Genomic DNA, 25,208 nt, shown 5'->3' on the forward strand with positions numbered 1-25,208 from the left:
CAGTAAGACACTGCAAGTTAACTTCTTTCTGATTCGACGGTCATGAATTTAAAAAGAGTGTCTCGTTGAGAAAGGGGCACATTCTGACAAAGGCAGTCCAGTTCCCCCAAGTTCACAGGCTACTTTTAAAAAGGTTTTGAGGACGCCGTCGATCTTGCTTCTGATTTCAAACTGTTGTCGAGACCGTTTGACAATTCAGCTGTAAGTGCCCCTGAGCATGTGAAAAAGTATCTGGCTGACCTGCAAGATAATTCCAGTTTTAATGAAGCCAGCCGAAGTGGCCGTGCGGTTAAAGGCGCTGCAGTCTGGAACCGCAAGACCGCTACGGTCGCAGGTTCGAATCCTGCCTCGGGCATGGATGTTTGTGATGTCCTTAGGTTAGTTAGGTTTAACTAGTTCTAAGTTCTAGGGGACTAATGACCTCAGCAGTTGAGTCCCATAGTGCTCAGAGCCGTTTCAGTTTTAATGAAAAATATTTTTGCATTAGAACTGTCCAATACATCGACATTAATTTCCTCAGTCACAGTGTCCATCACGAGACTGCAAAACTCCTATAACAATTCAATCGACATGTAAGTGTGACAGACATTTTTTTTCGAGTGTAAAACTAAATTAGTCGCCTATAAGTGGCAACTTGAGTGTGAAGCTCTGTGAAATTTTGTGCGTCTGTCCGTATGCCAACAGTTAGTACCAAATAGAAACTATATTATGTCTTCAGCCCGTCAAAAATAGTTAAATAATACTGGAAATTTGTTTTATTTGTGATCTATGCAATTGAGAAGAAATTTGTTTTGTTTGTGATCTCTACTATTGAGTAATGAAATAAAAAACGAAATCGTGTGCAGTACCACTGTAGTGCGATTTGAATGCTGCAGCTTCACACACTTCCCCTCTCCATCCTCCTTATGCTTACACAGCTTGGCGCGGCGATCGAGGAAACTTGCCAACTAGGCTGAGTGCTTTGCCACTAGGGTCCGGGCATGGCTCGCGAGCTGAAATCTTGGCCGCCCTGATTTGCGTCATTTAGATGTAGTCTATCTAGGTAAATTGCTACAGCACGGATATTATGCGGTCTTGCGATATCTTGTAGAAAGATAATTTACTGATACCATGAAGAACAGAGCGCACATACTGACCTTAGCACGTCAGCATTGTGTTGGCTGCTGTCACCAGCGGTGATTGATTTGTGTACCTTATTATACCCTATGAGAGCACGCCACGTACGAAGATGACCGTCCACACACGGATACTCCCAGCCTCATGATGCATACTGTACTTGGGCAGGGCTCAAAACACTACGTGGAACCACTCCTAAATGTCGTGTTTTGATTCGGCGCGAACGGCGGCACGCAAGTCTCCACTGCAGCTTCAAGGGAAAACACATCTACAGCCACCGTGCTTGAGACTCTGTGGTGCGCCACTCGTCCGCTCACTGTCTATGAGGGTATACACAGATGACAAAAGTCACAGGCTGGCGATATGCACACATACAAATGGCACTAGTGTCGCATACACCAGATGCAAAAGGCCAATGCAGTGGAGGAGCTGATATTTGAACTCAGGTTATTCATGTGAAAACGTTTCTATGGTGATTATGCCCGCACGACGGGAATCAACAGACGTTGAACGCAGAGTGGAAGTAGGAGTTACGCGCATGGGACATCCCCTTTCGGAAATCATTAGGGAATTCAGTATTTTGGGATCGACAGTGTCAAGAGTTCAAGAGTATGGTGAGAATGCCGCATTACAGGCATTATTTCTCACCACGGTCAACGCAGTGGCCAACAGCCTTCATTAACGACCGAGAGCAGCGGGGTTTGCGTAGAGTTATCACTGCCAACAGACAAGCAACGCTGCGTGAAATAATCGCAGACGAACGTGTGATGTACGACGAACGTATCCGTCAGAATAGACTGGCGAAATCTGCCGTTAAAGGGCTATAGCAGCAGGCGACTTTGCTAACAGCACGACATCGCCTGCAGCGTATCTGCTGGGATTGTGACCATATTGGTTGGACTCTAGACGACTGGAAAACTGTGGCATGGCCACATGAGTCCCAATTTCAATTGGTAAGAGCTGATGGCGTTCGAGTGTGGGGCAGACCCCACGAAGCCATGGACCCATGTTGTCAACAAGGGACTGTACAAGCCGGTGGTAGTTCCATAATGGTGTGGACTGGATTATCTGATCCAATTGAACCGATAATTTTCGGCTACTTGAAGACAGTTTGCCGCCATTCGTCGATTTCATGTTCCCAAACATGACACCGGACTATAATTGTTTGCGACTGGTTTGAAGAACATTCCGGACAGTTCAAGCGAATGATTTGGTGACCCAAATCACCCGACGTGAATCCCATTGAAAGATTATGGGACGTAATCGAGAAGTCAGTTCGTGCACAAGATTCTGCGCCGCCAAAGCTTTCGCAGTATGGACAGCTATGAGGCAGCATTGATCAATATTTTTGCAGGCGCTTCCGACTGGTTTTCGCCAGGAAAAATAAGACCCTAAACTATATTAGGAGGTATCCGATAACTTTTGTCGCAGTTTCCTGTCTCAAGTTACGTGTTTCACGAAAAACGAATCTGCAAACATGTTTTCTGAAAGAGAACCCCGCTGCGTAATCTTTCCTTAGGCAAAGAGTGTCCAAGAAACTATTCGTACTTGCGGTGTACAGTTGCACTGAAAGCTAATTACTTGCATCGAAGGATGTGGTACACTTCATGCCAATATGAAGTTTGCTGGATGCCACCTTCATTGCACAAATACAATTATCAGGTTTGCCGCCGGACTGTATTGGCCAAATACCGCAATATTTCTTTCTGTTGTCACTGCTGTAAGATACTAACTGGAACAGTGACAACAGCAGCTACCATCACCTGAAATGTCGAACAGTTGTAACGACGAATTTTTTCGTTACTTGGACAATATGCGTCTTTGTTTTATGTTTTTCTTGTGTCATCAGTCTTCTGACTGGTGTGATGCGACCCGCCACGAATTCCTCTCCTGTGTCACCCTCTTCGTCTCAGAGTAGCCCTTGCAACCTACGTCCTCAATTGTTTGGTGGATGTATTCCAAAATTTCCCTTCCTCTTCCGTTCTTATCCTCTGCAGCTCCTTCTAGTACTATAAAAGTCATTCCCTTATTTCTTAAGAGAGGTCCTATCACCCTATTCCTTCTTCTTGTCAGTGTTTTCCTCATACTCTTTCCCTCTCCAATTCTGCGCAAAAACCCCTCATTCCTTACCGTATCAGGCAAACTAACTGTCAACATTCGACGGTAGCACCACATCTCATACGCTTCAATTTTCATCTTTTCTGGTTTTCCCATGGTCCATGTTTCACTACCATATAATGCTATGCTCGAAACGTACATTCTGAGAAATTTCTTCCTCAAACCGTTCCATGCACGCCGGACGGTGAATCCGTGGATTTATCTTCTGGTCAACATTGAATTAAGAATTGAAGATTTCAGTTAGCGGCATTTTCTATCTTCCCCTCCTTCCTTAACGAATCACTGGCAACAATTGTAGACAGTCATTACTATCTGAAGCAGCAAACTGATGAGGTGGGGATTGTCAGTCCGCTAGCGCACATTCTTGTTAGTGTCTTCTGTCGTCAGTTCTCCTATAATGTATAGCAGGTACAAGGCTATTTTTCTGGTAATTATATTCTCCTTTTTTATTACTTTCAGAAGAATGGTGCGCGACAAGCAGAGGTTGAAACGACTGGACGAAGAGATTGCTAACGAAGATTGTAGTGCTGCAGAGTCAATCTTCGAAAGTGATCGAATTCTGAGTGAGTGCTCTCTGGACCAAAATGACAGAATCAATAAATTTGACTTATATGTTGAGAAGGGTGGTATGCAGTGGAGTCATCAATCTCTGATTCAAAACAGTTGAGTAAGAAAAGATCAACATAATCTTGTCAACCATTTACTTGGAGTCATAGGTACACAAAAAAAAGGCCAAGTGTCCAACTGATTGTTCAGAGCTTTTTTTCACAGACGATATTTTAGAAGAAATTATTCGCTGAACTAATATTTACATATCTATCATTCGTCGTAAATATTCCAAGGAAATAGATGCTGCAGACACTAACATCGCGGAAGTCAAATCATGTACACGACTTCTTTTCTTGGCGGATGTTCTAGGAACATCACACACAAGTTTACTGTATCTCTGGGCTGCAGATGGTACTGGAGTGGAGTACTTCAGACTTTCAGTGGGCAGACAAATTAACCGCCCTCCCAATCTTGATCGATCAGTTCGATGAAATCTGCAAGTAGCGTTATAGTTTATCAGAACGAATTCCAGCAGATGAAACGTTGGATGCATTTAGCAGCAGATGCGCATTTATACGACACATTCCATCAAAACTGGCAAAATCAGGTATAAAAATGTTAGCACTTACTGATGCGAAGAGGTTTTATACATGTCATTTAGAAACATACTGTGGAAAACAGATGAATTGCCCACATTTTTGTGAAAACACACCTCATGCTATGGTCCAAAGACTGGTGAAATGCATATCTACATCTGGTAGTATTGTAACATGTGATAACTGGTTCACATCAATGGCACTTGCGGTTGACTTGTTTGAAAACGACAAGCAGACAATGGTTGAAACAATTAGAAGAAATAAGAGAGGGATTCCTCCATTTATGACAGTAGCAACAGACCGCCTCTGGAATCTAGCATCTTTGCGTTTAGAAGGAATATGACACATTTCTAACAAGCATAAGAAAGAGAAAGTTGTTTTGACGGTATCTACTTAACGTTATGAAGACAGTATTTTGACAGTGATTCGGAAAAGTAAAAGCCAGAAATCATCACATTTTATAATGATACCAAATCTGGTGTGGATAAGGTTGATGAGATGAAATGTACGTATTCTGTGACGAGAATTATCAGAAGAAAAGAACTTATAATTTTTTTCTCTCTTCTGAATGTTGTTGGAATCGATGGATACGTAATTTATGAGACGAATTGAAACTCAACCATTCCCAGAAAAGGCTATCTGAAAGCCCTTGCCAGAAAATTGTTGCAGGATTATTTGTCAATAAAGGTAAACCAACTAAATACCGTACAACGGGAATTTTGGTATTACCGAAACCAGATTTAACTCCAAGAGTTGCGCAAGCAACTATTTGCGGAAGATGCAACTTCTGTGATAGGAAGAAAAACAGGCCAGCAAGATTTTGTTGCAAGGCGTGCGAAAAAAATTGTGTGCCTGGAAAAGGTTGCTGCATACCAGCGGTGTGAGTGTAGTGACAATAGCAAACCACGCTGAACGATTTGCCTGAAACAGACATTGTGCCGTAAATTACCTTTTATCTGAAAAAAATTGTGAAGCTTTTACTGAAAATAAGTGTTGCTTAAACCTCAGTCTTAAAAACAACGGAAAAACAGAATGAAAGGTAATTTCTGTGATTATAGCAAACGTTATTTTAGGTGCTCAGATATGTAATATTTACGAATTCAGCTCTTTGTTTTTACTACCCATGATCAAACATATTATAATTCTAAACAAAACTGTTAAAATTATTCGTCGAACAGTTATTAAATGTAATACGGACTAACAGTCCGCGTGCGTGTAATGGTGTTGAAACTGTCGCGCGAGTGGCGGAGAGTTTAAGGCCTTTGTTTAATACTAGTTGACTTCTCTTGGCCAGGAATGTGCATGGGGGCTTATTAAATATAATGCAAATAATTTTAATTTTAGTCGCTGTTTGTCCGATTACGCAGTCTCGTGACCGGTTGGCCCTGAGTAGTATTAGTACGCAATCTGACTGCATAGAATAACAGTAAAGAATGAAAGGAAATTTCCGTTAACACAATTAATTAATTAAGTCCCCAGCAACTATAGAAGCTACGAAACAACAAGGCACAAGTGTAACTGTTCTGTGTGTGGAAGTGAGATTCAACGTACACATCTGGCACGGTTCTTCCTCAATACGACAAGATATTTTAAACACCATTTACAATGAAGTAATTAAAAAACCATAAATACGATAATTGCATATAGAAACCAGAATTACAGTCTAATACATGAACACAAGCCAGATGCTTTGTTGACTGAACCTGCGACCAAGAGGCATTGTTATTTAGGAAATTTGAAATAAAAAAAAAATTTTCTTACCTTCATATATATTGACGAAAAATACACTGTGATCATTACAACATCCCCAATCGAACAGCGTCTGGTGTCTTGCTCAACAGAACAGCTGCACACGACATGCCCTTAACTAGTACTGCTATCGACATTCGCCCGCATCTCGTGGTCGTGCGGTAGCGTTCTCGCTTCCCACGCCCGGGTTCCCGGGTTCGATTCCCGGCGGGGTCAGGGATTTTCTCTGCCTCGTGATGACTGGGTGTTGTGTGCTGTCATTAGGTTAGTTAGGTTTAATTAGTTCTAAGATCTAGGGGACTGATGACCATAGATGTTAAGTCCTATAATGCTCAGAGCCATTTGAACCATTTTTTTATCGACATTCTCTCAACAAGCACTGCCAACGGCAACCTCTGAACTACTACTGCCCATGGCAACTTCTGAACTACTAATCCCCAGTGGAGGCGGCTAAATAATACTCTTTGGCGCAATCTCTGGCGCTGTGACTCAGTGTAGCCACCTTTCATATGCCCCTCCTCCACGGGCTAGAATTTGATGGTACTTTTGGCCGCATTGGTGGTGAAAATACCACCAAATTCGTCCAAAAAAATACAGACAAAAATAAAAGATAATATTAATAAGTTAATACCACATAACTAAAAAACTTTGGCTTTGCACCGACCCTTCAATGACCTAATATATAAAATACAGTAAGGAATACAAATGCTTGCATACATGCGATTTTACGTAATAGTTTACACAAGTATCATTCAATCAATGGCACCAGCAATGACAAATAGGTGTAGGTAAGAGTCTCATAACATTTCATAAACAGTAAGTACACAAAAAATTAGTTTATACAAATATTCACATAAAATCTTTTCAGTAGTTCAATAAACAAGTAGCACTCCGCAGAGTAGTTGACAGTTCCAGCAGTAGCACCCAGTAATGTTCAACAGGTGCAAATAGCAGTCTCATAACATTTCTTCAGCAGTATTTAAATAGCTCCAACAGTGGCACCCAGAAATGGCGAGCAGGCGCAGACACCAACAAGTGACATTATCTCAGTAGCAGCAGTTCCATCAGTGGCACCCAGCAATGTTGAACAGGTGCAGACACCAACAAGTGACATCATTTCAGTAGAAGCAGTTCCATCAGTGGCACCCAGCAATGTTGAATAGGTGCAGACACGAACAAATGACATCATTTCATTAGAAGCAGTTCCATCAGTGGCACCCAGCAGTGTTGAACAGGTGCAGACACCAACATGTGACATGATTTCAGTAGAAGGAGTTCCATCAGTGGCACCCAGCAATGTTGAACAGGTGCAGACACTAACAAGTAACATCATTTCAGTAGAAGCAGTTCCATCAGTGGCACCCAGCAATGTTGAACAGGTGCAGACACCAACAAGTGACATCATTTCAGTAGAAGCAATTCCATCAGTGGCACCCAGCAATGTTGAACAGGTGCAGACACCAACAAGTGACATCATTTCAGTAGAAGCAGTTCCATCAGTGGCACCCAGCAATGATGAACAGGTGCAGACACCAACAAGTGACATCATTTCAGTAGAAGCAGTTCCAACAGTGGCACCCAGCAATGTTGAACAGGTGCAGACACCAAGTGACATCATTTCAGCAGAAGTAGTTCCAACACTGGCACCCAGCAATGTTGAACAGGTGTAGACACCAACAAGTGACATCATTTCAGTAGGAGCAGTTCCAACAGTGGCACCCAGCAATGTTGAGCAGGTGCGGGTAATAGTCCATAATATTCACTGTCGCTAAATAGACAGTTCATCTGAGTTCATCAGCAGAAATTAAACATTTCCAAGTGGCACCCACCAATGTTAATACGTGTAAGCACGAACAACCGTTTGAATGCACACACAATTGCTTTTACAAAATTATTATCAATGCTCTTACACTAAACATACAAATTATAACAAACACACAAATGGTATCAGGTAATTGTCATATTAACTATTACAAATACACAAGTATCAGTAAACCTGTAATATTTATGGGTGCCGGTGCAAGCCATAACAAACAAATAAAATAATATTTAGGATGTAGGTCGGTACCAATTATTTGGGGTTAGGAAAGGAAACACACAAAACACACTCACTGATTTTTCTAATTGAATGGTGTTAACTGTGTAAATGCAATTCTGTCAAAAATTTGATGTTCAACATGTGTATCGAGTAGTAGTGGCAGCAGTGTATAACAGTCAATAATAGTAAGTCAACGTCATAGTCATTTGCCAAGCCAAATCAAATGAACGGTTGCTGAACAACTGTCAGTGTGTCAAGACATGCAAATACTTCCTCTCTCCAAAAAAAAAAAAAAAAAAAAAAAAAAAAAAAAAAAAAAAAAAAAAAAAAAAAAAAAAAAAAAGGTATAAACTGCTTATTGATTTAACAAAGTGTGCGTGTAGATAATTTTCCTTCCACTTGAGTGTTATAGTCTGCCATCTTCATCCTCCTTGTTCCATATAATCCAACAAAAAAAAAAAAAAAATATGCTCCTCACTTATTTTACCTCTTATCCACCAAAACTCCAATAATCATCAGCATCACATAATCTTAATACTTCAATAATACCTCTTACGTCGATACATCTACATCTACATCTACATTGATACTCCGCAAGCCACCCAACGGTGTGTGGCGGAGGGCACTTTACGTGCCACTGTCATTACCTCCCTTTCCTGTTCCAGTCGCGTATGGTTCGCGGGAAGAACGACTGTCTGAAAGCCTCCGTGCGCGCTCTAATCTCTCTAATTTTACATTCGTGATCTCCTCGGGAGGTATAAGTAAGGGGAAGCAATATGTTCGATACCTCATCCAGAAACGCACCCTCTCGAAACCTGGCGAGCAATCTACACCGCGATGCAGAGCGCCTCTCTTGCAGAGTCTGCCACTTGAGATTATTAAACATCTCCGTAACGCTTTCACGGTTACCAAATAACCCTGTGACGAAACGCGCCGCTCTTCTTTGGATCTTCTCTATCTCCTCCGTCAGACCGATCTGGTACGGATCCCACACTGATGAACAATACTCAAGTATAGGTCGAACGAGTGTTTTGTAAGCCACCTCCTTTGTTGATGGACTACATTTTCTAAGGACTCTCCCAATGAATCTCAACCTGGTACCCGCCTTACCAACAATTAATTTTATATGATCATTCCACTTCAAATCGTTCCGCACGCATACTCCCAGATATTTTACAGAAGTAACTGCTACCAGTGTTTGTTCCGCTATCATATAATCATACAATAAATGATCCTTCTTTCTATGTATTCGCAATACATTACATTTGTCTATGTTAAGGGTCAGTTGCCACTCCCTGCACCAAGTGCCTATCCGCTGCAGATCTTCCTGCATTTCGCTACAATTTTCTAATGCTGCAACTTCTCTGTATACTACAGCATCATCCGCGAAAAGCCGCATGGAACTTCCGACACTATATACTAAGTCATTTATATATATTGTGAAAAGCAATGGTCCCATAACACTCCCCTGTGGCACGCCAGAGGTTACTTTAACGTCTGTAGACGTCTCTCCATTGATAACAACATGCTGTGTTCTGTTTGCTAAAAACTCTTCAATCCAGCCACACAGCTGGTCTGATGTTCCGTAGGCTCTTACTTTGTTTATCAGGCGACAGTGCGGAACTGTATCGAACGCCTTCCGGAAGTCAAGAAAAATAGCATCTACCTGGGAGCCTGTATCTAATATTTTCTGGGTCTCATGAACAAATAAAGCGAGTTGGGTCTCACACGATCGCTGTTTCCGGAATACATGTTGATTCCTACATAGTAGATTCTGGGTTTCCAGAAATGACATGATACGCGAGCAAAAAACATGTTCTAAAATTCTACAAGAGATCGACGTAAGAGATATAGGTCTATAGTTTTGCGCATCTGCTCGACGACCCTTTTTGAAGACTGGGACTATCTGTGCTCTTTTCCAATCATTTGGAACTCTCCGTTCCTCTAGAGACTTGCGGTACACGGCTGTTAGAAGGGGGGCAAGTTCTTTCGCGTACTCTGTGTAGAATCGAATTGGTATCCCGTCAGGTCCAGTGGACTTTCCTCTATTGAGTGATTCCAGTTGCTTTTCTATTCCTTGGACACTTATTTCGATGTCAGCCATTTTTTCGTTTGTGCGAGGATTTAGAGAAGGAACTGCAGTGCGGTCTTCCTCTGTGAAACAGCTTTGGAAAAAGGTGTTTAGTATTTCAGCTTTACGCGTGTCATCCTCTGTTTCAATGCCATCATCCCGTAGTGTCTGGATATGCTGTTTCGAGCCACTTACTGATTTAACGTAAGACCAGAACTTCCTAGGATTTTCTGTCAAGTCGGTACATAGAATTTTACTTTCGAATTCAATGAACGCTTCACGCATAGCCCTCCTTACGCTAACTTTGACATCGTTTAGCTTCTGTTTGTCTGAGAGGTTTTGGCTGCGTTTAAACTTGGAGTGGAGCTCTCTTTGCTTTCGCAGTAGTGTCCTAACATTGTTGTTGTACCACGGTGGGTTTTTCCCGTCCCTCACAGTTTTACTCGGCACGTACCTGTCTAAAACGCATTTTACGATTGCCTTGAACTTTTTCCATAAACACTCAACATTGTCAGTGTCGGAACAGAAATTTTCGTTTTGATCTGTTAGGTAGTCTGATATCTGCCTTCTATTACTCTTGCTAAACAGATAAACCCTCCTCCCTTTTTTTATATTCCTATTAACTTCCATATTCAGGGATGCTGCAACGGCCTTATGATCACTGATTCCCTGTTCTGTACATACAGAGTCGAAAAGTTCGGGTCTGTTTGTTATCAGTAGGTCCAAGATGTTATCTCCACGAGTCGGTTCTCTGTTTAATTGCTCGAGGTAATTTTAGGATAGTGCACTCAGTATAATGTCACTCGATGCTCTGTCCCTACCACCCGTCCTAAACATCTGAGTGTCCCAGTCTATATCTGGTAAATTGAAATCTCCACCTAAGACTATAACATGCTGGGAAAATTTATGTGAAATGTATTCCAAATTTTCTCTCAGTTGTTCTGCCACTAATGCTGCTGAGTCGGGAGGTCGGTAAAAGGAGCTAATTATTAACCTAGTTCGGTTGTTTAGTGTAACCTCCACCCATAATAATTCACAGGAACTATCCACTTCTACTTAACTACAGGATAAACTACTACTAACAGCGACGAACACTCCACCACCGGTTGCATGCAATCTATCCTTTCTAAACACCGTCTGTACCTTTGTAAAAATTTCGGCAGAATTTATCTCTGGCTTAAGCCAGCTTTCTGTACCTATAACGATTTCAGCTTCGGTGCTTTCTATCAGCGCTTGAAGTTCCGGTACTTTACCAATGCAGCTTCGACAGTTGACAATTACAATACCGATTGCTGCTTGGTCCCCGCATGTCCTGACTTTGCCCCGCACCCGTTGAGGCTGTTGCCCTTTCTGTACTTGCCCAAGGCCTTCTAACCTAAAAAAACCGCCCAGCCCACGCCACACAACCCCTGCTACCCGTGTAGCCGCTTGTTGCGTGTAGTGGACTCCTGATCTATCCAGCGGAATCCGAAACCCCACCACCCTATGGCGCAAGTCGAGGAATCTGCAGCCCACACGGTCGCAGAACCGTCTCAGCCTCTGATTCAGACCCTCAACTCGGCTCTGTACCAAAGGTCCGCAGTCAGTCCTGTCGACGATGCTGCAGATGGTGAGCTCTGCTTTCATCCCGCTAGCGAGACTGGCAGTCTTCACCAAATCAGATAGCCGCCGGAAGCCAGAGAGGATTTCCTCCGATCCATAGCGACACACATCATTGGTGCCGACATGAGCGACCACCTGCAGATGGGTGCACCCTGTACCCTTCATGGCATCCGGAAGCACCCTTTCCACATCTGGAATGACTCCCCCCGGTATGCACACGGAGTGCACATTGGTTTTCTTCCCCTCTCTTGCTGCCATTTCCCTAAGGGGCCCCATTACGCGCCTGACGTTGGAGCTCCCAACTACCAGTAAGCCCACCCTCTGCAACTGCCCGGATCTTGCAGACTGAGGGGCAACCTCTGGAACAGGACAAGCAGCCGTGTCAGGCCGAAGATCAGTATCAGCCTGAGACAGAGCCTGAAACCGGTTCGTCAGACAAACTGGAGAGGCTTTCCGTTCAGCCCTCCGGAATGTCTTTCGCCCCCTGCCACACCTTGAAACGACCTCCCACTCTACCACAGGTGAGGGATCAGCCTCAATGCGGGCAGTATCCCGGGCAACCACAGTCTTAGTCCGATCAGGGGATGCGTGGGACGAGCTGGCCATCCCCGACAAACCCCCATCCGGACCCCCACAGTGATGCCCATTGGCAACAGCCTCAAGCTGTGTGACCGAAGCCAGCACTGCCTGAAGCTGTGAGCGAAGGGATGGCAACTCAGCCTGCATCCGAACACAGCAGTTGCAGTCCCTTATCATCAGTATCATTTCCCTTACCTCTTGTCCACCAAAACTCCAATAATCATCAACTTCACACTATCTCAATACCTCAATAATACCTCTTCAATACGTCGATACATATAAACCTTACCGCCAATATCATTTCACTTCCATAACAACTCTTTCCTCTAGTCAGTCTCCTCGAACAAGTACAGATAAAATCCTAGTGCAAACTTCAATTCATCATCCCATACAATCCGAAGACACAATGTCCACACACAACCTCTGTGTAATCCATCTGATCCAAATCCTCTACTCATTATGAATTATAAAATACATTTTGGTTACCTTGTCCATCATTAAATAAAAGAAATGCATACATGACCTCTAACAGCCTTTAGTTTGAATAACTTTCAGTAAGTAAGTGCGAGTATGGAGTGTGAATGATCGTAATAGAAAATTTCACAGTGTGTACATCACTTCAAGACTCATGGCGAAACCGAAGCAAACATGTGGAGTATTTCTTGTGTCAAGTGTCACTTGCTATTTCAATTGCTCACGAAGAATGCAGTGTAATAACTGTCAATGGTCTAAACCTAGTGTTGGTATGTCATGTCGTTAGCTTTCTTCCTATTAGCATAAATTTATACAGCTTCCATAAAACCTCAAGCTCATGTGACTTCAATAAAGTTTCTTGTACCAATGTCGTTCGTAGAATTATAGCAGTTCCTTTTCTTATCTTAAAATATAAGGCACTGAGCGTAAGCAAAACATGCAATAGCGAGTAAATATACCAGTAGAGAACAGAATGTCAACAAATGGATGTAGCACAAAACCTACAACGAGGCTCTGCCAAGCAAACAATCTATAGTTAATACCATAGTGTAACCTAAACTCTATGTTCGTACACAGTATATCAGCATTTCTATATACGAAATAAAAGAGTAGTTACGACAACAAAACAGAAATGTGTAAATATGCAATCCATACGCAAAGCAGGAAATATATATCTTACATAATAAACAGGTCATTAGCATCGTATCAGCATAAGCAAATAAATGTTCATATGTAATAAGTAAACATGAAGGCGCAAGCAGAAAAATCACAAAGTATAACCTACATACATAACCATATCAGCACAATTAATCAGGTGACAATTATAATTTAAATAAATAAGCACAGCAGGCACATAATTAAAAAAATGTGACATCAGTGAAAAAGCATAGCAGCCAAGCGATCCATAATAAACACAAGTAACAACCCTGTTCATTAATATAACATTGTCAAAATCAGCAAATGTACGCAAGCACGTCGCTTCACAAGTAAATTCATAGAACATAAAATTTAGCACAAAGTATAAATCACGTAATCGCAAGCAGCAAATTACGTCTAAAGTACGTACCTAAGTGGAAATATGTTACCTGAAAAATAAACTCAATTAATAGTTACCTTTTTAGTTTATTAGTTTCTTCTTCGAAATTACATTCTTCCTGAAATTTTCTCGATAACAAGTCCTCTTAACGTCGGACACACACAGAATTTACCTGAAGTTCTTAAAAATTTTATACAACCGTATCCTGAAAAATACTGAACGTTAATAACATAATTTATCAAGTCACTATAGCTTTATACTAAATTTATTCGGAGAAATTAGACTGTGTAGTTGTTTACGGCTGTCAGTGATTTCGCACTGAGCGCTCGATCAGCTGTAGGTACGCGTGACGTAGAAAGTAACTGTTTGCGGTCAACGACTGCCTTGTGCGGCGCGCAGACTTGACTGTCGCTTTGAGTACGTGCCGCTACCAGAACACGGCGCGGTATCCTTGTATTCTCTGCGTGTTTAAGTACAACTGTTAGTTTTTCAAAAGTATATCATTCCACAAACATTTTAACGTTCGATGTATGATGTATTCCCTTAGAGCGTTGAGATTTAAGAGTTTCTACTTCGACAGTGTTATCATGAATAATTTTGCGAACTCTATATGGACCGTTATAAAGCAGAAAAAATTTGCGACACAAGCCTTTTCCTTTGTGAGACAAACGGTGAGACCAACTGACAAAGTTTTTAAACGACCAGGACGCTTAGCTGATTTCTCTCTTCTAGCAGCCGCAGGTGCGATGTTTCGTAGAGCCAGATTCACAACTTCAGAATGCCGCAGTTTCCGTGAAGGCGGAAAAGGAACGATTTCATAAATGCGATTTGTCGGTACTTTATTTTTTAATATCAATATAGGCGGTAATGAAGTTGAATCATTAGGGAGTTCATTCAGAATGTTTTGAAAAGTATGAAGATACTGATCCCACGTTCTGTGATTCTGATGACAATAAAGTCGACACAGTTTATTGATTTCATTCATCCATCTCTCTGAAGCGTTAGATTGAGGGTGAAAAAGTGAAATGAAAATTGGTTTAATCTTACGACGCCGTAGAGTACGAAGCCAAATTTTAGAGCGAAACTGTGATCCATTATCTGATATAACCTTATCAACATGACCCACTTCTTTAAGAAAATGTTTGATGAAAGCGTTAGATACTGAACGAGCTGTTGCTTTGCGTAAAGGTGTAAAACACACATATTTTGATGTCAGTTCCACTGCTACCAAAATGTACGCAAAACGATTAGTAGAACGAACCACTGGACCGAACAAATCGACTGCAGCCATGTCCATTAATTTCGCTGGAATGATAGGAAACAACGGTGCTCTGTGAGAAATACACTCCTGGAAATTGAAATAAGAACACCGTGAATTCATTGTCCCAGGAAGGGGAAACTTTATTGACACATTCCTGGGGTCAGATACATCACATGATCACACTGACAGAACCACAGGCACATAGACACAGGCAACAGAGCATGCACAATGTCGGCACTAGTACAGTGTATATCCACCTTTCGCAACAATGCAGGCTGCTATTCTCCCGTGGAGACGATCGTAGAGATGCTGGATGTAGTCCTGTGGAACGGCTTGCCATGCCATTTCCACCTGGCGCCTCAGTTGGACCAGCGTTCGTGCTGGACGTGCAGACCGCGTGAGACGACGCTTCATCCAGTCCCAAACATGCTCAATGGGGGACAGATCCGGAGATCTTGCTGGCCAGGGTAGTTGACTTACACCTTCTAGAGCACGTTGGGTGGCACGGGATACATGCGGACGTGCATTGTCCTGTTGGAACAGCAAGTTCCCTTGCCGGTCTAGGAATGGTAGAACGATGGGTTCGATGACGGTTTGGATGTACCGTGCACTATTCAGTGTCCCCTCGACGATCACCAGTGGTGTACGGCCAGTGTAGGAGATCGCTCCCCACACCATGATGCCGGGTGTTGGCCCTGTGTGCCTCGGTCATATGCAGTCCTGATTGTGGCGCTCACCTGCACGGCGCCAAACACGCATACGACCATCATTGGCACCAAGGCAGAAGCGACTCTCATCGCTGAAGACGACACGTCTCCATTCGTCCCTCCATTCACGCCTGTCGCGACACCACTGGAGGCGGGCTGCACGATGTTGGGGCGTGAGCGGAAGACGGCCTAACGGTGTGCGGGACCGTAGCCCAGCTTCATGGAGACGGTTGCGAATGGTCCTCGCCGATACCCCAGGAGCAACAGTGTCCCTAATTTGCTGGGAAGTGGCGGTGCGGTCCCCTACGGCACTGCGTAGGATCCTACGGTCTTGGCGTGCATCCGTGCGTCGCTGCGGTCCGGTCCCAGGTCGACGGGCACGTGCACCTTCCGCCGACCACTGGCGACAACATCGATGTACTGTGGAGACCTCACGCCCCACGTGTTGAGCAATTCGGCCTCCCGCATGCCCACTATACGCCCTCGCTCAAAGTCCGTCATTTGCACATACGGTTCACGTCCACGCTGTCGCGGCATGCTACCAGTGTTAAGGACTGCGATGGAGCTCCGTATGCCACGGCAAACTGGCTGACACTGACGGCGGCGGTGCACAAATGCTGCGCAGCTAGCGCCATTCGACGGCCAACACCGCGGTTCCTGGTGTGTCCGCTGTGCCGTGCGTGTGATCATTGCTTGTACAGCCCTCTCGCAGTGTCCGGAGCAAGTATGGTGTGTCTGACACACCGGTGTCAATGTGTTCTTTTTTCCATTTCCAGGAGTGTAGTTGGCGGCCTAGCCTTTTGACATACACTCCTGGAAATGGAAAAAAGAACACATTGACACCGGTGTGTCAGACCCACCATACTTGCTCTGGACACTGCGAGAGGGCTGATCACACGCACGGCACAGCGGACACACCAGGAACCGCGGTGTTGGCCGTCGAATGGCTCCTGGGGTATCGGCGAGGACCATTCGCAACCGTCTCCATGAAGCTGGGCTACGGTCCCGCACACCGTTAGGCCGTCTTCCGCTCACGCCCCAACATCGTGCAGCCCGCCTCCAGTGGTGTCGCGACAGGCGTGAATGGAGGGACGAATGGAGACGTGTCGTCCTCAGCGATGAGAGTCGCTTCTGCCTTGGTGCCAATGATGGTCGTATGCGTGTTCGGCGCCGTGCAGGTGAGCGCCACAATCAGGACTGCATACGACCGAGGCACACAGGGCCAACACCCGGCATCATGGTGTGGGGAGCGATCTCCTACACTGGCTGTACACCACTGGTGATCGTCGAGGGGACACTGAATAGTGCACGGTACATCCAAACCGTCATCGAACCCATCGTTCTACCATTCCTAGACCGGCAGAAGGTGTAAGTCAACTACCCTGGCCAGCAAGATCTCCGGATCTGTCCCCCATTGAGCATGTTTGGGACTGGATGAAGCGTCGTCTCACGCGGTCTGCACGTCCAGCACGAACGCTGGTCCAACTGAGGCACCAGGTGGAAATGGCATGGCAAGCCGTTCCACAGGACTACATCCAGCATCTCTACGATCGTCTCCATGGGAGAATAGCAGCCTGCATTGCTGCGAAAGGTGGATATACACTGTACTAGTGCCGACATTGTGCATGCTCTGTTGCCTGTGTCTATGTGCCTGTGGTTCTGTCAGTGTGATCATGTGATGTATCTGACCCCAGGAATGTGTCAATAAAGTTTCCCCTTCCTGGGACAATGAATTCACGGTGTTCTTATTTCAATTTCCAGGAGTGTAATTTGCATTTGGCAAGAATAGATCGAATACGTTTTTCCATATTACTGAAGTAGCAATTTTCTCGTAATTTATGAAAGCATTTTCTGGGACCAATGTGTGCATAACTGAAATGTGTATACCAAATCAGTTTATTAACCTACTCATCAGGAATGCAAAGTAACCAAACAGAGTTGTCGACCGATTTTCGTTTAAAATGAATATCGTTGCGAACTAAATAATACTGTCTAATCGCTACGCTTTCTTTTCTTCTCCACTTCTCCTTAATGTCTCTCCAGATTGGATCCTTGTTTCCTTAGCGATGTCCTGGAGCGAAGACGAAATAAAATTTTCAAACGCAACACCTTGAATATACATCAAACAATAATTGTTTTCTTTGCAGTCCTCCTCAGCAATTTGTTTCAAATCCAGAGATGCACGTGATATAGCATCAGCAATAATATTTGAAGAACCCTGTATGTAAACAATACTAAAATCAAATTCCTGTAGATACAGCGCCCATCGTGACAATCTTTCATGTGTTAATTTTGTTGACATAAGAAATTCCAGAACTCGATGATCGGTGTAAACCTTAGTATGTCTGCCGTTCAAAAATATGCGAAATTTTGTGAAAGCCCAAACAACAGTCAAGGCTTCAAGTTGCGTAATCGAATAATTCTTTTCTGATTTAGAGAGAACACGACTTCTAAATGCAATAATTTTCTGCACTGTAACGCCGTTTTCTTCTATGTATTGAAATAAGTGTGCACCTAGGCCTTTGTATGAAGAGTCCGTCGTCAAACAAAAATCTTTAGATAAATCCGGATGTGAAAGAAGTGGATCAGCAACTAAAGCATCACGAAGTTGTTCAAATTCTGATTTAGCTTCCTCATCCCAACACCAATTAGAATTCTTTCCAGATAGTTCACATAAACTAGGTGTGGCCAAATTGTCCAATCTAACAAAGCGTCTAAGAAAATTACAGACACCAAGGAAACTACGAACATCACGTTTTGTAGTAGGAACAGCATAACTACGAATAGCGTCTAGTTTCTCTGGATCAGGAAGAATACCTTCTGTAGAAATAATATGACCAAGAAATTTCACCTGAGAACGACCAAATTCAGATTTTTCCAAGTTCACTATAATGCAAACTCTTGCAAAAATACGTAATAATGAATCCAAAATTTTGTTATGCTCACTCCAAGAACGTTTAGCAATAAGAATATCGTCAACATATGAAGTAATATTGTCACGAAGGTAAACAGGTAAAATTTCGTTTAAACCACGAATGAATGCTGCTGAAGATACAGTAAGTCCAAACGGTAATTTCCGAAATCACTTTTGGGTAAAATAGTCATATCCGGTTATTCTTTACCGACTCTCTAGATAGATTGATAGTTGAAGAGTTATTTGATAGATACAAAGAATAGTAAAAGAATAGGCAGCAGTGCAGAAAACTAAAAGGGAAATAGCACCACTACAGCTCAGGGCCCTGTGCACGCTACGGCACATATGTCGATTATTGTCAAGTTCACGCACCTGGCGCTCTCTTTTTGCATCTCGTAAATGAAATAAATTATTTTCTTCGAAGCCCTCTGCTGTCTGTGATTCTAAATTTCTTCTGCTGCCTTTTCCTACGATTTCGCTTTCAATTTGTTTGACTTGCTTTCGTAACACCTCAAATTCCCTTTTAATGCGTTAATTAAATTTTCCCTGATTTTCAACATGTTTATTTGTGTTCTGGTACTCTTCGGTTTCTGCAAATGGCAATGGAGCTGTATCATCTGAATCTCTGTCCCCATTTAAATTAAGACTTGTCAATTTATCTGAAATCTCCTCAACTCTTTCCGATAAGTCACCTATTTGTTCTTTCTGTTTATTTACGTCTTCCATAAGTGTCGCGACTCGGGTCTCAGTATTGATGCATTTAGTAATTAACTGATCATACTGTTGTGTTAGGTTATTTATTCTGTCATTTGGTACGGATTCCTCGATTCGTTCAAGTATTTCTTCCTTATTGTGTGAACGTTGTAAATTTAACTCTGAAAATTTTTGTACTATCATGCGATCTCTTTCTTCCTGTTCTCTATTCTGTTCCTTTTGTCTGATTTCTATTGAAATTAATGTATCATTGTGAGCATTCAAAATCGGTTGTGCTTCTTCTCTAATTCTTTTCTTTAATTAATCCTTCATGTTTTTAAAAGATGTCCCTATTCGTGAGTCTAACCGTGTTACCGTTGTTCCCATATCAGTTTCTAACTGTATTGCCAAAGTTCCCATTTCTGTTTTTAATTCAGATCGTAACTGTGATCCCAGTGAGTCTAACCGTGTTTCCATTGTTCCTATCTCAGTTTTAATTGTTCCTATTTGTGATCCCACTGTTTTTAATTCAGATCCCAAATTTAATATTGCACTCATTAACTGCTCCATATTAACTGGTTCGAAATTCTTTTCACCCCTACCATTTCCCACAAAACCAACTTCTTTCGTCATAGCTGTAAAGCTATCTGTGTTCGATACTATTCCAGAATCTTCTGACGTTAATCTCGTATTCTGAAAATTTTTGATTGTGAAAAATTTTGAACTGGTGCTGGACTATTTTCCCTGCTTATTAAATTATTTTCTACTTCATTATTCATCATACTGTTCTCCTGTGTTGGCGAGTTCGCCATGTTAACAATTTCGTCATTCTGACTCTCCATCATTTTTGCCATTTTCATCGATCGCGTAATCATTTACAAAACATACAAAACTCGTCACTATACGAAAATTACACACAATATGACGCTTTATCACCAACAATACCATTCACACGAAATGCTTCCAGACAAACACGCCAAATGAACAATTAAAACCTTCACAATTGCACAAAATTGTCAAAGCCATATACGACATCAGGAATTAAATTCTGCAAAAATACCATTAGAAGAAAGACAAGACAACCACAAATGTTCATTACCAAATCTACACATGCAATATAGACTACAATTACTAAACTACAAATTACTACAACAATACTACTATCTGCTATTTTTACTATCAAAGAATTCCAAGGGACGATCCTGGCAGGGTCGCCATGTGCATGGGGGCTTAATAAAATATAATGCAAATAATTTTAATTTTAGTCGCTGTCTGTCCAGTTACGCAGTCTCGTAACCAGTTGGCCCTGAGTAGTATCAGTATGCAATCTGACTGCATAGAATAAGAATAAAGAATGAAAGGAAATTCCCATTAACAAAATTAATTAATTAAGTCGCCAGCAACTATAAAAGCTACGAAACAACAAAGAACAAGTGTAACTGTTCTGTGTGTGGAAGTGTGATTCAACGTACACATCTGGCACGGTTCTTCCTCAATACGACAAGATATTTTAAACACCATTTACAATGAAGTAATTAAAAAACCAGAAATACTATAGCTGCATAAAGAAACCAGAATTACAGTCTAATACATGAACACAAGCCAGATGCTTTGTTGACTGAACCTGTGACCAAGAGGCGTTGTTATTTAGCAAATTTGACATTAAAAAAAATCTGTTACCTTCATATATATTCACGAAAAATACACTGTGATCATTACAACATCCCCAATCGAACAACGTCTGGTGTCTTGCCCAACAGAACAACTGCACACGACATGCCCTCAACTAGTACTGCTATCGACATCCTCTCAACAAGCACTGCCCATGGCAACCTCTGAACTACTACTGCCCATGGAAACTTCTGAACTACTACTCCCCAGTGGAGGCGGTTGACTAATACTCTTTGGCGCAATCTCTGGCGCTGTGACTCAGTGTAGCCACCTTTCAAATGCTGTTCTCAGCAGTGCTAATCTTATCCTTGCCCCGTTCGTAATTCTTTATTTTTCTGCCTAGGTATCAGAATTCGTTAACTTCATGTAGTTCGTGACAACCAATCCCAAGTTTCTCGTAGTTTTAATTTCTGCTACTTCTCATTACTCTCGTCTTTCGTCGTATTACTCTCAAGCCATATTCTGTACTTATTACACTGTTCGTCCCGTTCACCAGATCATGTTATTCTTCTTCACTTTCATTAAGGGTGGCGACGTCGTCAGCGAATCGTATCCTTAATATTCTTTCCCCTTCAATTTTAATTCCACTCCTGAAGCTTTCTTCGATTTCCATCATTGCTTCTTCGGTGACAGACTGAACAATACGGGCGAGAGGCTAATCCCTGTCTTACACTCTTTTTAATTGAATCACTTTGTTCTTGGTCTTCCATTCTTATTATTCCCTCTTGACTCTTGTACATATTGTATATTAACCGTCTCTCCCTACAGCTTACCCTTCTTTTCCTCAGAATTTCGAATATCTTGCATCGTATGACATTGTCGAACATTTTTTCCAGGTCGACAAATCCTATGAACGTGTCTTGATTTATCGTTGGTCTTACCTCCATTATCAACCATAACGATAGAATTGCGTCCCTGATGCCTTTACTTTCCTAAAGCCAAATTGATCAACACCTCAGATATCCCCAATTTTCTTTTCCTTTATTCTGTATATTATTCTTGTTACCAACTTGGATGCATGAGCTGATTCTGCTTGGATACTGATTCTGCGGTAATTCTCTCACTTGTCTGTCCTTGCAGTCCTCGGAATTGTTTGGCTGATACTTTTCCAATAGCCAGATGTTATACCTCCAGACTCTTACATTCTACGCAGCAACGTGAATTGTCGTTTTGTTCCAAAATGATTTTTAGAAATTCTGAAGGAATGGTATTGATCCCTTCTTTCTTATTTGATCTTAAGTCTTCCAAACCTCTTTTAAATTCTAATACTAATACTGGATCCCCTACCCCTTCTAAATCGACACTTGTTTCTTCTTCAATCATATCAGACAAATGTTCCCCCTCATAGAGGCCTTGACATGCAACCATTTCATCTTAGCTTCCCTGGACTCCCTATTGACTTCATACCCCAGCCACTTACATTTCTGTATTCCTGAATTTCCGTGAACGTTTTTTACTTCCTTCTGTCATCGATCCAGTGAAGTACTTCTTCTGTTACCCATGGCTTCTTCGCAGTTCGATTGTTTGTACCCATGTTCTTCTTTCCCCCTTTGTGATTCTCCTTTTTAGAGATGTCCCTTCCTCTTCAACTCAACTGTCTGCTGACTTATTTCTCATCGCAATATCTATTCCTTAGACAACTTCAAACGTATCTCTTCATTCCTTACTACTTCCTTATCCCACTTCTTTGCGTATTGATTCTTCCTGACTAATTTCTTTGAACTTCAGCCTCTTCTTCATCACTACCAGATTGTGATCCGAGTTTACATCTGCTCTGCTTTACAATGCAGAATCTGATTTCGGAATCTCTGTCTGACCAAGATGTAATCTAACTGAAATATTCCCGTACCTCCCGGCATCTTTCAAGTATATCTCCTCCTCTTGTGATTCTTGAACAGAATATTCACTACCTGAAACTTACTGCAGAACTGAATTAATCCTTCCTCACTCATAGTACCAATTCCACATTCTCCGTAATCTTTTGTCTACTCCTTCCCGTAGAACCGTATTCCAGTCTCCCATGAATATTAGATTTTCTTCTCCCTTCACATACTGAATTACCCATTCAATATCCTCGTTTACTTTGTGTATCTCTTCGTCTTCAACTTGCGACGTCGGCATGTTTTCCTTAACTATTGTTGTTGGTGTTTATTTGCTGTCGATTCCGATGAGAACAACCCTATCACTAAATTGTTCACAGTATCACACTTTTTACCCTACCTTCCTATTCATACCGAATCCTCCCGTTATACCATTTTCCGGGTTCTATTGACATTGCCTACACTCATCTGTCCAGAAATCCTTGAATTCTTTCTGTTTCACTGCATTAACCCCCACTATATCTAGATTGATCCTCAGCATTTTCCTTTTCTGATTTTCTAGCTTCTCTACCTCATTCAAGCTTCCGCTATTCCACATCCCGACTCGTAAAACGTTATCCTTTCGATGTTTATGCAATCTTTTTCTCGTGATCACCTACCCCTTGGCAGTCCTATCCCGAAGACCCGAATGGGGGACTATTCCGGAATCTTTCGCCAATGGAGACATCATCAGGACACTTCTTCAATTACGGGCCACATGTCCTCTGGACACACATTACGTGTCTTCAATGCTGTGGGTTCCATTGCTTTCTGCATCCTCATACTGTTGATCATTCCTGATTCTTCTGCCTTTAGGGGCAGTTTCCCACCTGGAAGGCAAGAGATTGCCCTCAACCTCCGTCCACTACTGCGCCCCCTTTGATAGTGCCATTGGAAAAATGAGGTTGACTTCTTACACTGGAAGTCTTCGGCTGCCAGTGCTGATTTTTATTCAAATGTAGGCAATGGCGGGGTTCGAACTCGGGACTGAGAACAGTTTCATTACTACTCAAAGAAGCTACTCTCTGTTATTCTGTTAATAAAACTATCCTTATTCTTCATTTGTAAAGACACACAAACACGAATGTTCAAATTTGTACAAAGAGCATTTATCCAACATTTGTGGAATCATCTGGCCACTGTCTTCTCTGTAATTCCTGCTTCTGTGATGTTTGTTCACGTCGAATTCTACTTACACGTCTTCATTGCGTGACATCTTCCTTAGCCACCGTAAATGTTTCAGATACAGTCTCTGCGCCAGAGTCTGCTACAACAACATCTTGGTTCAAAATGCCTCTGAGCACTATGGGACTTAACATCTTAGGTCATCAGTCCCCTAGAACTTAGAACTACTTAAACCTAACCAACATAAGGACATCACACACATCCATGACCGAGGCAGGATTCGAACCTGCGACTGTAGAAGTCCCGTGGTTCCGGACTGCAGCGCCTAGAACCGCAAGACCACCGCGGCCGGCAACGACATCTTGGCTTGGCCTTTCTCTGCCGTCCGCAGGTGTGGATTCAATCTTCCTGACAACATCCGGTCCCTTCAACACTTTTTCAAATACCAAACGTCTCCCATCAGGCCATGGTGTTTGATTTGTTGTGTGGAGAACTTAGAGTTATTTGTGTCCTTTCCTGCATTGACCATTGAGAACCAATCTGCTCCATAGTGCTTTAGCTTGAAATTTTCATCAGCAAACATGTCTCCATAGGAGCTTGGACCTTCAGGTCCTTCACCCCTGGTAAAATCATCTCCTTGTATGATGAAGTTCTTAATCATTCTAAGAAATTTGCTTCCCTTCTAACCTCCAGCTGCAGGCTTTCGTCCAAGCTCAACAAAATTATTAAGTGTATTAGGTACAATTTTACCGAACAGACTGATCTCTATTCTGCTCACATTTTCCTCTCCTATCTTTATGTCAGACCACACCTTATCAGTTACTTTAGGGCCTTACTTTTGCTCTCCCTCCGCAGCAACAGCGTAGCAGACTACAAAAAGATAAAGTGGCTCCAGAACTTGCCAATGTGCCGTTGTTTGAAAGTTACATCAAAAGCACACAAGCAACAATACCTCACTGTCAATCTATCCCCTAGAACAGGAGTAGCGTATTAGCGAACATTTTTCGCCAGAATTAAGAAGCATATGAGTGTAGGTGGAACAAAATAAAA

At 42.4% G+C, this 25,208-nt stretch overlaps 1 pseudogene; it reads right to left on the minus strand.

Annotated features, from left to right (window-relative positions):
* Positions 1-1,295: 1,295 nt before the first annotated feature.
* LOC124756830 overlaps positions 1,296-25,208 on the minus strand; it is a 32,859-nt pseudogene continuing 8,946 nt past the window's right edge.

This window comes from Schistocerca piceifrons, chromosome 1, assembly GCF_021461385.2.
Source record: "Schistocerca piceifrons isolate TAMUIC-IGC-003096 chromosome 1, iqSchPice1.1, whole genome shotgun sequence".
In the NCBI taxonomy this organism is placed as follows: Eukaryota; Metazoa; Arthropoda; class Insecta; order Orthoptera; family Acrididae; genus Schistocerca; species Schistocerca piceifrons.